The sequence below is a fragment of the Lepidothrix coronata genome, unplaced genomic scaffold, assembly GCF_001604755.1.
Source record: "Lepidothrix coronata isolate B3197 unplaced genomic scaffold, Lepidothrix_coronata-1.0 Scaffold117, whole genome shotgun sequence".
NCBI classification, from domain to species: domain Eukaryota; kingdom Metazoa; phylum Chordata; class Aves; order Passeriformes; family Pipridae; genus Lepidothrix; species Lepidothrix coronata.
The window spans coordinates 1,332,272-1,339,235 of record NW_016690297.1 but is presented as its reverse complement, the minus strand read 5'-3'; the positions used below and the strand labels follow the sequence as shown (position 1 = coordinate 1,339,235).

General features: G+C 38.1%; 1 long non-coding RNA gene across 1 annotated transcript; it reads right to left on the bottom strand.

Annotated features, from left to right (window-relative positions):
- Positions 1-929: 929 nt before the first annotated feature.
- LOC108502349 lies at positions 930-4,324 on the bottom strand. The gene is made up of 3 exons (XR_001876471.1): positions 3,642-4,324; positions 2,411-2,481; positions 930-1,924 (listed from the first exon to the last, which is right to left on the bottom strand). It is a non-coding gene; the product is annotated as an uncharacterized LOC108502349 (long non-coding RNA).
- Positions 4,325-6,964: the final 2,640 nt, after the last annotated feature.

The window sequence follows — 6,964 nt, the reverse complement described above, 5'->3', positions numbered from 1 at the left end:
AAAAAAAAAGAATTAAAAAAAAAAGGAAAATAAGCTAAAGTAATTGTTTTTTTCTAACTGCAATACAGAATGAGCTTTGAACCACTTCTGCTATAAGGACAATGGATGCAAAGTCTCTGAGTTTTCCCTCTCAGGATTCCCTCGTGGGTTTACCTGTGTTTTACCCAGAGAGGACTGCTTTTTCCCCACAGTCTCTATGGAAAAGACTATGCTACCTAAGCATAAACCTGGTAGATTTCCCAGGAATCATCATGAGTAAATGCCAAGCAGAACAGCTGAGCTTTTACCTTTACTCTAAGCCCACAAGCCCTGAGCCCTGCGCCTGCGCATATCCCTGCTCCCAGCTGGAGAGGCACAGGAGTGTCCAGGTGAGAGCACCGGAGCATGCAAAACATGGGAATACTTCTGAGAAAATACTTCCTTTCATTGATTCAAATAGTTTCAGCATTGAATGATGCCAATAAAAATTGCTTTATTAAAGAATATAATTCAACAAAGTTTATAAAAGTTTTTTTTCAATTTTTTCGGTAGCTGGACTGTGCTCTCTCTACATATCCCAAATAAACTGTTTTATATAACTGTCTTATTTCTTACATATTATATATTGTTATGTCTCTGAAAAATTTGTTTGTCTCCCATGACAACCACCATTTTATTCTGAGTCTCAGCAGCTAAAAGATGATTTCAGGGACTCTAATTCACAGAATAAAACCAACAACTTCAATGAATTGTCAATGAACAATATGTACATGCATGTGTAACTGCTATATTTGCATAAACATGCAGCTGATAGGCTGTTTCTATCAGACTTTCCAATCCACACTCAACAGAGTACAATTCTTCATCAAAAATGCAATTTTTTGAAAACATGCACTAAAAGAGACAGATTGTAAATGTGATTAATCAGACTAATTAATTAAGAACATATTTTCTTCTCTCCTTGAATATTTATTTTTTACTGCTAATGAAGGAAATCTATCAAAAGAATTCACTAGAAAACAGACACATTATGTAAAAGAGATAACTCTCATGGGTTTTCAGTTACATTGTGTTGTATTACTGTTTTTAATGTTGATGCCTCAGAAGCCAAGCACTGTTCTTTCTGTACAACCCAATACAGCTAATACTGGATGTGTCTCCACTCTTGGTCTCATATTTCCAAATCTATAACTATCACAGGCATTGAGATTCCGTTCAATATCTTTTCTGATGCTAGACTCCAGATTTCCTCTTTCTCAGCAGCTGTGAAGTGGCAATCCATCAACTCCCACAGGCTCCTGTTACACATTCTACAACCTCTGTACAGTGACTTCCTAAAGCAGTTCCTTCTATTCTTTCCACTCTTTTATAGCCCTGGTTTACCTCAGATTTTCCTTCACTGTTCTAATTTCTCTTTCAGAGATCTTGATGTTGTCTATTTCATGGGTTAGGATTTCATCTCTAATTTTACTCAGTCTGTTCACCTCCTACCTGTATCTTTAGGCAAACATCCACTTTACTTGCTTTTAGTCTTATTCTGCCTTTAATACTTAGTGAAACATGCATTTTGGATTCTCTCATCTGTGTTGTTTCCTTCAGTGGTGTGATTGCCCAACTTTGAGGTAGGAAGCCCACTCTGTATTGAATAATTCTGTCTGATGTTGTGGTAGGTATCAGTGTGTATTTGAGATGAACCTGACTTTGGGCTTCATCTATCTTTTCTGGAATGTAAAATGATTCAGAATTGAGCTGAAGAAGAAAAGCAGGGCCAGGAACCTTGTCCATCACAGCGGGTGGGATAACAAAACTTGTCCTGTTTCTAGTTATCTGACTATGTGCCAAATGCCTCACTCAATCCCCTGTTTCTGCTGCTGTATTCTCTCGGTCTCCTGCATGTTCACTTCTTACTCCCTTTCTCACACCATCTCTCTTTCTCTGGTTTTCTCTGGAAAAAACAATTTTGATTGTTGGCTTAACATTTCTTAATTCGAAAGTTGCTCTAAGTTTGGCCCAAATCCTCAGCCTGTTTAAGTCAGAGTGAGCTTGCTGAAGTCAGAAGGATTATTGTTGTTGTCAGCAAAGGACCTGTATTTTTAAATTTTATTGCCCTTGAAGGATATATATGTTTATTCACAGTTACTAACCTTTGACTCAGGACAAATATGTCTAAGGTCCTGAGGAAATGGAATATCCTAATCTGCTCACTGGCTTTAAAAGTCCTTAGAGAATATCACAACCTAAAAATTCGGAATTCCTTATTTATTTACCATTTCGTTCATCCTGGTTTGGGCTGCTATCAGTTCTGCTGATGAAGGCCAAGCTTTTAGCTACTCACTTACTACATTTAAGGAATGCCTTCAGCCTGAATGCTTAGCAGTGGTTTCAGCCTTTTCAGATCCCCTAAAAGTATCCTCTCTCTAACTCCCTGTACCATTCTTTGCCTATATTGGTGTAGTTGTCGTAGTCATTGCATCACCCCTGCGTGCTGCAGTTCCAAAAAACCTATAGGAAGAAGAATAAATAAAACTGCTGGAATAATAACACTGCACAATGATATCTGCCAGCTGCTACAAAGAGGTGTTGGGAAAAATTGATTGTATAAGTCAAAACAAACAAAAAATTGATCTTAATATTGTTGCATGAGGTCTTTTTTAAAAAAGGTCAGATTTTATTTTAGCTTTTATGATTGTTAATGCCAAAACTTCTGAAGGAACTGATAATGGTTTTCTGCAACACTTCATAAAGTTCATACAAAATTAATAGTTAGATATTGTGTAATTCTGCATGTCCCACATGTACCCTTCCTTTAGTTTAGCTAGAAGTTTTAGCTTTGGAAATAGTCAATGATAAACACAATGCACATGTGTTTCAGGTAAATAAGATAATTATGACATATATCTTATCCCAATATTTAGGAAAAAAGGTTGTACTCTTGCTCTCACTAATGGTAGAATTTTGATATATATATTTAAATATACATATTCAGATATGTGCATAAGGGTGGCATCTGGCAGAAGAAACGCAGGGAATTACCTAGTTTTTAAAATATTTGTGACTCAGTCATTTGCTATTAAAGTTGTTTTATTTTATTCTTTTTGCTTCTTGTATAGCTGTTACTCCTTGTCTGGAACTCTTAGATATGACTGCAGTATAAATGCATAATAAAAATAATAATAATAATAACAAAAACAACAATAATTTTCTTTAGTGCCTGATGAAGCTTTTGTTAGTTTATAAATGATGAGAGACTTTTAATCAAATGCTCTAACAGATGAAGTCCATTATGTCATTTAAAGACATGCTGTCTTGTTTCTGCAACTATAAACACTGGTATTTTTTTTTTCTCAAAGTCATTAAGCTGTCATATATGTTTTCTGACTTTCTGTGCTGCTTGTCAAGCTTTTTGTGTATCTATATCTTGGAGACCAGCGACAATGAGAACAGAAACACAGGAAAGAGGCCTGGCAGTTTAACGAGGCCTGGGTAACATATTCCTCGCCAAGGGGATCTCGGGCACTTTCATCTGAGTCTGACCTTCCCCTGCCTGTCCCCGAGGCCAGGGCACAGTCTGAGCACACTTTGGTTATGAACACATCAGCAAGGAAAAATGGGCCAAAAATTGGTAGAAGCTGGACAAGAAAAAAATATATCTATATACTAACCCCTTATAAGAGGAGGTTGTAGACATTTGTAAATTGAAAGGGGTCAAATCTTGCCAATTCTTGTCCTCCTAACCTCTGAAGAGTGATGCTGGCATTGAACCTGTAGTCGGTTGTAGTTGACCTCCTGCCAAACCCCAACAGACCACAGCGAAAAAAAACCTCCAAAGGAAAAAAAAATGGAATAGAAAAAGCTATATCACTATATATATATATATAACATATATTACAGATATATACAATTAAAATACTACATACATATAACCACAGAAACCCTAAACAGCTCCCAGAAAGGGGAAAGGAGAAAGGAAAAAAGAAAAAAAGGGGCAAAAAGGGACAAAAAACCCAAAAAGAGATATGCACAATCGACAACTCGGGAACTAGCAGAATAAAGAATTAGCAAAAGAATATTTTACTACTTTCCTTGGGACAGCAGAATCGTGCTGAACGACCACCGGTACCCTCTGCCTCCCAAGGTCTACAAGGCCTCACTAGGCCTCACTCCACCACATAATGAGAACCAACAGCAGGGAACCTGCACCTTCAGAACCACTGGAAGGGAAAAGAGTGAAGGCTCTCTTCTCTTCTTCTTTATACCCTGGTTTGTGTAAAAATCATAGGGAATACCGGGAACATGGTCACTTCCTTGGTTACAAACTGGTCACCAAGGAATGCCTAGACTAAAACTACCACAGAACCTTTCACTACAAAGGAGATTCTTATGGAGGGAATGAGTTAGTTTACTCAATAGAGAAATAATGTATGTTTACTGTAGGTGGTGAGGATACCAAGACCTAAGATTGAACCAGTCAGATAAAATATTTGACAGAAATAGACACACCCTGTGAATCATATATTTTCCATCCGTGTTGGTGCTGTGGTCTAGCTATGGAGATACTCCTCCAATACAAAAGAGCTGCTTCAAACCTGTCAGTAGTAATCTTCCAGTTAAATCCATCAATCACTGTGTTTGGGCCCAGGCATTGGGCTGAAGGTGTAGTTTAACTTCCAGATTAAGAATCGCAAATCATAGTCTAGGCACTTGAGCACACAAGGAATCATTAAAAATGGCTTGCAGAATATTTCAGTTCCAGGACCTGAAGTTGCAAACATCAAATGTGTGGATGGATAGATAAAATACTCATTGAAATGCATTAAAATTACACAAAAGTAAGATGGTGATTTTTTTTTCTTAAGCATACTATGCCACATAAAATCCGTGTACGTAATCACTATTTTAGCTCTAGTAATGTAGTTTATTTTGCCACCTGAAGCCTGGTGTTGAGATACTGCAGAGCAGCGCATCACACAACTACATCTACTTATTCTGTATGTTAAATAAATGGTCTTTCAGCTGCAGGGTGTTTGATGTCTGTAACTATATTTGATAACAGTGAATAATCTCTTCTATTATTAATAAGCTTTCAATTGGTGAGGCTCCACAGGCTCTTCACTTGATTTTCCTGACCTTCTAGTTTGCAGACAACTGAATCCTGTATCATATTGACTGTTAGGAGAGGTCCTTGGTATCCTTTTTCTGATTTAATGAGCATGAAAGAACTATTGCTCCTTGAAACATTATGTTTAGGGACACCTAAACACTGTTTAGGGACAACTTTACCTGTCTTTGTGAGCCCAGCCACTTGCTGGAGGTGGTATTTTTTTATTTTGTTTTATTTTATTGGGTTTTTTAAAATGTTTGGAAGATATAAGAAGATTTCATTTAGAAAAGAAAAGGAGAGATATTAAGAAAGGTTTGCACTGGTAGGACCTGGTTTGTGTTATCGAAGGCAGCTGTAGCAACCAGGCTAACTCCCACCTCCAGATCTTTATACCCATTGAACAGGGTTGTCAGCTCCTTGGGTAATAATGTCTTTTCCTGTTTTAAAGAATCTCATGTACTAGCAAGGTATTGGTACCACAGTTAGAAAACCATCTATCAAGATTTTCCAAAATGTCTTGTGAGACTGAAATCCTCACATCTGGGAAACTCAGAGTGAGACACCTCAAATTCTCAAACCAGCTCAAGACCAGTAGAGTGCATATGTCAGTCAGCATTACCAGCGCTATACAAGCTTTTCCTTGTCCACTTTTGAGCTAATAGAGGCCCAGTTTTCCAGAAGTAACTGAAGGAATTAGCAGTCTATGTTCCACTGACCCTCGGTAAAGTGGCAAAGACAAAACACCTTTAGAGATGTGAGTTCCTAAACTCACAAGATGCTCTTGAACCTCTTGACATGGCCAATGAAAAAGTCAAACTGATAACTGTCATAAACCATATTGCACTGTCATGCAACTTCCACAGTACATAGTCACTATATAAAAATGCAAATATTTACCAGCTCAGGAGTTCAGACTTTAATCCAGTTTAAATCACAGCAGAGGTGCTGAGCACTCAGTTCTTCCATTCTTGGAGCATACTGTCTCTGTGCCTTATGGGAGGCCTGTAAAATAACAGCTGCACTTGTGAAAAAGAGCACAAATAATATTACTGGGACTTGTTGAATTCCAAGATCAAAGTTCTCTGCACCTTATCAATAAGGAGATTATAGCTGTGGGTTAGATAAATGGGACAAGAATTACTTCGACCATTTTATGATCAGCAAAACTAGACATCCAGCTATTTCAAAGGTATCTGGAGATTTTCCCTGCCCCAGCTTTTATTTGCTCGGTTTGAGGTACTTTATGTTGAAAAGTGCCATCAAGTGAGAAGTACAGCTGAGCAAGAGCTGATGGCACTGAGCAGCTGGGGCATCAGAGTCAATCTCAGGGGTCCACATTCTATCAGCCTGGCACTGCAAGGCACAGACTGGTAAGCTTTGAAATCATACATTATATGACTTGTCCTAGGTGGCTGCCCAACAGGCAGACTTGGTCGTCTGTGGGATTCCTTACAACCATTGGCTTTTGGATCCAGTACAAAGCATTGATTTTTCCATATAAATCCCATTACCCCACTGTGCACAGATGCACAGAGATGTCTTGGAGCAGCTGCAGCTTCTCCACATATGAGCTATGCAGGTGGTGTAACCGTAGCTATTTGTTTCCCAAATGTCATGGCTACTCCTTTCCAGGAACTGTAGCATATCTCTTAAATCTTTGCCATAACGAAGTGGTAAACACTACCATCAAACCTCATGAATATTCACATCAGAATAATTCAAATGAAGTCCCAAGGGACCAAGGAGCCAATTGAAAGCACATATATACACTTGTCTGTTTAGATGATGGATCTGAACAGTACTTCACCATTCAAATGATTCAACATGACGTGTAAATAATTACTTATGATTGCAACATGCACCAAAGGTTTAGTTATCGATTCT